At 46.6% G+C, this 6,333-nt stretch overlaps 1 long non-coding RNA gene across 1 annotated transcript; it reads left to right on the top strand.

The window, feature by feature from the left end:
• Positions 1-209: 209 nt before the first annotated feature.
• LOC116781690 lies at positions 210-3,508 on the top strand. The gene is made up of 3 exons (XR_004354943.1): positions 210-562; positions 2,787-2,792; positions 2,962-3,508. It is a non-coding gene; the product is annotated as an uncharacterized LOC116781690 (long non-coding RNA).
• The last annotated feature ends 2,825 nt before the right edge of the window (positions 3,509-6,333 follow it).

Consider the following 6,333-nt stretch of genomic DNA (forward strand, 5'->3'; position numbering starts at 1 on the left):
TCTCTGTGTGATCAGTTAGATATATTACTCGAGGGATCGCGTATGTTTTAAAATGTCCACTCTCTGTAGTGGTTTGAGTGGTGCTTCGCTAATGCGGTTTAGCCATGTTTCTATTCTGGATGACAAATCTGGCTTGGCTATTTGCACCCAAGGATCAATTTGAAGGTCCAAATACTTCTCACAGCTACCAGGACAAACCATATTGAGGGGTGTACTGCCTATGGTCCATGGGGGACAATCATTGATGGTATATGCATCTCTAGTGGGTTTGATGAAAAAACCATGACATTTTTCCCCTTGCGTCTTGAGACCGGTCAGATCGCAAAATGTCTCAAGAATCTCAAGGTTTTTCTTCATACCTTCCCAGGATCCACTAAGTAAGACCAGATCATCGGCAAAAGCCATGGCAGTGATCGAGCTATTCCTATGATGGAACCCTTTTCCGTATTGTTCTAATTCACATAATAAAGGGTCCAGAGCCAAATTAAATAATAGTGGAGACATAGGGTCCCCTTGTTTAACTCCCACTTTTATTTGGATCGGATCTGATTGTTCCTTTTTAGTGTCAATTTGAGTGTAGATATTTTCGTACATATTTCTAATCAAATTAATAATGTGAACATCTACACCCTTTTGTTTTAAGCCTGTGATGATATGCTGATGGTTCACGGTGTCGAAGGCCTTCACAATGTCTACAAACACCACTCCCTGTTCTTTATGTTCTCTTTTAGCATTCTTTATGAGAAGTTGTAATAGTTTTAGATTTTCAGAGCAGCCTGGTGATTTTATGAATCCTCTTTGTCTAGGATTTATGGGGCACGCCTTTGCTAATCTAGTCGTCAATATTCTTGAGAATAGTCTTAAAATTACCAACCTGATGGTGATGGGTCTCCAATTGTTGATGTCATTAAGATGATCTGGCTTAGTTGACTTAGGTATTAATATGGTTCGGCATCCCCATATCATATCCGGTATTTTCCCAGATGTTAGTCATAAGTTAAAAATTTCAGTTGTTTGTGAGTATTTGGGATCCATTTTAGTTAGATCTCTTATCGTGATCCCATCTGGCCCAGGAGCTGCCTTTTTATTTATCTCATTGATGTTTTTAATAATTTCTTTTTCTGTAATCATGGCTTTGAAAGCGTTATCAGCCATTCCTTTAGATCGATAATTTCCAAGATCTTTAAACTCTCCAGTTGTTTCCCATCTCGATTTAAATACAGAATATATCTCTGGGAGTAGTATTTCGCATTTCACAGATTCAATATCATCGAGGATTATTCTTGCCAATTTTCCTCAGTCTTTGTAAAATAATTTTTGAAATCTTAAATATTGTCCCCTTTTTATCGCTCTCTTTTTCATCCATTTTGCTATTTTCCTCTTACTTTGTGTATCCTGGTTTTGACCTCTTTTTGGTTTCATATTTGATGTTTTATCTATTCGACACCTTGCTTCTAGGTGCCCATACCATTCTTTCATTATACTGTTAACTATTGCATGGGTATCTGTTCTCCCCCCAACAATTTCCTGGAAAGCCCTTGGATAGTTGATCATCTTTCTTGATCTTATCCCTTTTGCAATCATTGCCATATAGTGTGCTCTCAACTGATCCGGGCTCGGTGTTTTTGTGTTTGTTAGGTGTTCCTTTCTTTTCTCTACCTGTACGTATGCTACCTGATCTTCCCTTTCTCTTTGTAAAGGGATCATATACCGCCTTTTATCACTGATTTGTTTAAATGTCTTAGATGGAATATGTTCCGCGATTAGCTTATTGATGTATCTCTCTCCCTCATATCGTTTTACCAGTTCCTCCAATAGTTCTTCCTCCTCTTTTGACCAACACTTACGAGATGATTCCTGAGCTGTTCTCGCTTTAGGGTGAGTTGCAGCAATCCTTTCCTGATTTCTAGTTTCTGGGTGAGTCAGGTTTTTATGCTGTCCCAGGCTAATTTTTAATTGGAAGCTCCTCCCACAGTCCTCACAAACCCATTTTCCAGGTGTAACAGCCTTTTTAGGACCTTTGCACAATGGACAGTGACCGACAGTAGAGCGATAATTATCACTTTGCAGACCACATTTACTGCATTGGAAAATGATCTTTCTTTTTCCATGCACTCTAAGAAGATGGTCTACAAGCCTCTGTACTCCCGATATTTTGATCTTACAACATGGACAAGGTGGATTTTTGTCCGGTAGTTTTACCAGTGGTATTTCCTCTGGCATTTGGTCTTTCTGGGAGTCTAAGGTGGATTCGGTTGTGAGGATAAATGAATCATCCTCACCTCTGTTGCTTTCATTATCATTGTCAGAGATATTGTTTTCATTTTCCCTGACTGAGTCAGGTGTTAATGACTCATAAGGTTCTGGTAATGTTGCCAAATTATCTCCCTGTTTTAGAGATTGAATTGCCTGCCAGCTCTCGGTCTGATTAGAGCCAGCCAATTCTAGTTGTTGCAATTCAACCTCATCTCATGTTACTATTGGGGGAGTTGATGTCTCATTTAATTCGACTAAGACAGCTCTCCAAGCCTTGGGATCGGTTTGTGTAGCAGTTGTTACATGCATTAGTCTTAGCAATCGGCCCATTTTGTCAAGTTCAGTAGTTTGTCAGTCCAAGAGAGGGAGAACAAGGTTAACGGCACCCCTCAATACCTGTTAACCTGTGCCCAACTTTTAACCCGTGGGCAAGGCACCGGGTATTAACTCTTGTAAGTTAATACCAAAAAATCTTTGTATCACTATTGTTAAATTACTATCGCTGGGTAGTGACTCCAAACGATAGCTAGAGAGAGGTGTGCAACCCCTCCTCTGAACTGGGGCAGAGGTCGACTTAGTTACCCTTAAATGGGCATCCAGTGGGACCACGAGGAGGTGCGACCTCTGCAGCTTAGCCCAGTCAGTAACTATACTCCCTTAAGAGAGTCATAGTTACTCCCACCGAGTATTCCTGAGTACTCCGAGTCCAAGCTACTCCCCCTCTTTACCTGCACTGCAGACAATGCTGTTTCTTTCCCACTCGGAGCCCCGGGCAGAGAGCACAGCAGCTTGGTGCCCGCCAAGGGCCTCGGCTAAGCGCTTGGAACCCGCTCTAGCCGCCCGACTCGGAGAGCGGGGCTAGCCGATGAGCCCAGAGAGCAGCTCTACCCACTGCCCTGGGAAACCAGGTCTACCCGCTGGGTTTGGACAAGAGGTCTACCCGCTGGGCACAGATGACAACTCTACCCACTGCGCACCTCTGCAGCTGAGCTGAGGCAGCCACAGCCATGCCACCTAGGCAGAGTCCAAGTTACTCCCCCTGTTTCCCCGCCCCACAGAGAACATTTCTTCTTTCACCCTCAGGGCAGGGGAAAGCCTTAACGCCAGAGAGGAAGTCTGCCGCAAAGGGCCACGGGAGATGGAGTCTTCACAGTAAGCCCCCCGAGAGAGTACTTAACGGAGTATGCCCGCTGGAAGGACTCGCTAAGAACTGTGGGAAATCAGGGAGGTCAGGGCAGGTCCGGAAGGGCATGCCGGCATGCCAATCAACGGATATAGCAGTTACACGCCGTCTGCTCGCCCGTGAATTCGGTGTCGCGCTCGGAGCACCGGTTGGACGTTGCAGCGCTTCGGCGCACGCCAAGGGCCCTCGCTGAGCCCTCGGACCGGCTCTAGCTGCCGGACCTGGACAAGAGCTCTACCCACGGGGCTCAGAGACCAGGTCTACTTGCCACCGGGCCGAGCCACAGCACTCCGGCTCTAAGGGTCCCTGCCGGGACAGGTCTACCCACCACCGGACTGAGCCACGGCGCCCAGGCTCTAAGTCCTCCCGCCAGACACAGGTCTACCTGCCGCCGGGCCGAGTCACAGCGCCCAGGCTCTAAGGGTCCCCGGTGGCAACAGCGACACAAATGTATCACAAATGTATCACACCAAAGATACAAATGTATCACAAATGTATCACACAAATGTATCACACTAAAGATACATGGAGAGAAAGTTCATGTTGCCCACGGAGTCCCCAGGCTGACTCAAAAACTGCACCACAAAGCCAAAGCTTCCAGGCTTTCTTTCCGGGAGAGAAAGGTTGATGATTCCTGTTTTCAGCCCTACCTCCAAAATGCCAGCCTGACTCCCAAAATTGCATATGGACAAAGATTCCTTCCACACCAAAGGTACCAGAACAGAAAGCTCTTGCTGCCCATAGAGTGCCCAGCCTGACCCATCAATAGCACCACAAAGCCAAAGCTTCCAGGCTTTCGTTCCTGGGGATAAAGGCTGTTGTTTCCTGTTTTGAGCTTTGACTCCTAACTGACAGTCTGACTCCCAAAATTGCATACGGACTAAGATTACTCCCACACTAAAGATGCCAGAATAGAAAGCTCTTCCTGCCAATAGAGTACCCAGGCTGACAAAATAACTTCACCACAAAGTCAAAGCTTCCAAACTTTCTTTCCTGGGATTAAGGCCTGCTGTTTCCTGTTTTCAGCCCTGCCTCCCAACTGCCAGCCCTACCCCCAAAATTGCATACAGACGAAGATTCCTTCCACACCAAAGGTGCCAGAACAGAAAGCTCTTGCTGCCCATGGAGTGCCCAGCATGACCCAATAACTGCACCACAAAGCCAAAGCTTCCAGGCTTTCTTTCCTGGCGATAAGGGCCATTGATTTCTGGTTTTTACCATGCCTTCAAAATGACAGCCCGACTCCCAGAATTGCATAGAAACAAAGATACCTCACAGACTAAAGTTTCTAGCACAGAAAGCTCTTGCTGCTCATGGAGTGCCCAACCTGCCCACCAATTGCACCACAAAACCAAAGCTTCCAGGCTTTCTTTCCTGGGGATAAGTGATGCTCTTTCCTGTTTTGAGACCTACCTCCCAACTGCCAGCCCTATTCCCAAAATTGCATACGGACAAAGATTCCTCCCACAACAAAAGTGCCAGCACAGAAAGCTCTTGCTGTCCATGGAGTGCCCAGGCTGACAAACCCAAGTGCAGCACAAAGTCAAAGCTTTCAGGCCTTCTGTCCTGGCGAGAAGGGCTATTGTTTCCTGTTTTCAGCCCTGACTCCCACCTGCCAGCCCGACTCCCAAAATTGTATACGGACAAAGATTCCTCCTACACCAACGGTGTCTTCACAGAAAGCTCTTGCTGCCAATAGAGTACCGAGCCTGACAAACCAACTTCACCACAATACCAAAGTTTCTGGGCTTTCTTTCCTGGAGATAAGGGCTGTTGTTTCCTTTTTTCAGCCCTACCTCCCAAATGTCAGCCAGACTCCCAAAATTGCTTACAAACAAAGATTCCTCCCACACCAAAGATACACGAAGAGAAAGTTCGTGCTGCCCACAGACTCCCCAGGCTGGTTCAACAACTGAACCATAAAGCCAAAGCTTCCGGGCTTTCTTTCCGGGAGATAAGAGTTGATGATTCCTGTTTTCAGTCCTGCTTCCCAAATGCCAGCCAGACTCCCAAAATTGCATATGGACAAAGATTCCTTCCATAGCAAAGATGCCAGCACAGAAAGCTCTTGCTGCCCATAGAGTGCCCAGCCTGACCCACCAACTGCACCACAAAGCCAAAGCTTCCAGGCTTTCTTTCATTTGAATACGGGCTGATGTTTCCTGTTTTCAGACCTGCCTTCCAGCTATCAGCTCTATTCCCAAAATTACATATGGATGAAGATTCCTCCCAGAACAAAGGTGCCTGCACAGAAAGCTCTTGCTGTTCATGGAGTGACCAGCCTGGTCCACCAACTGCACCACAGAGCCAAAGCTTCCAGGCTTTCTTTCATTTGAATAAGGGTTGCTGTTTCCTGTTTTCATCCCTGCCTCACAACTGCCAGCCCGAATCCCAAAATTCCATACAAACAAAGATTCCTTTTATACCAATGGTGCCAGCACAGAAAGCTCTTGCTGTCCAAGGAGTCCCCAGGCTAGTCCACCAACTGCACCACCAAGCCAAAGCTTCCAGGCTTTATTTCCTGGGGATAAGGGCTGTTGTTTCATGTTTTCAGACCTGCTTCCCTGCTGCCATCCAGACTCCCAAAATTGCATACGGATGAAGATTCCTCCCACACCAAAGCTGCCTTCACAGAAAGCTATTGCTGCCCATAGAGTGCCCAGCCTGACCCACCAACTGCACCACAGAGCCAAAGCTTCCAGTTTTTCTTTCCTGAGGATAAGGGCTGCTGTTTCCTGTTTTCAGACCTACCTCCCAACTGCCAGCCTGACTCCCAAAATTGCATACAAACAAAGATTCCTCCCTCACCAAAGTTTCCAGCACAGAAAGCTCTTGCTGCCCATGGAGTCGCCAGGCTGGTCCACCAATTGCACCACACAACCAAATCTTCCAGT

The sequence above is a fragment of the Chiroxiphia lanceolata genome, unplaced genomic scaffold, assembly GCF_009829145.1.
Source record: "Chiroxiphia lanceolata isolate bChiLan1 unplaced genomic scaffold, bChiLan1.pri scaffold_53_arrow_ctg1, whole genome shotgun sequence".
NCBI lineage: Eukaryota > Metazoa > Chordata > Aves > Passeriformes > Pipridae > Chiroxiphia > Chiroxiphia lanceolata.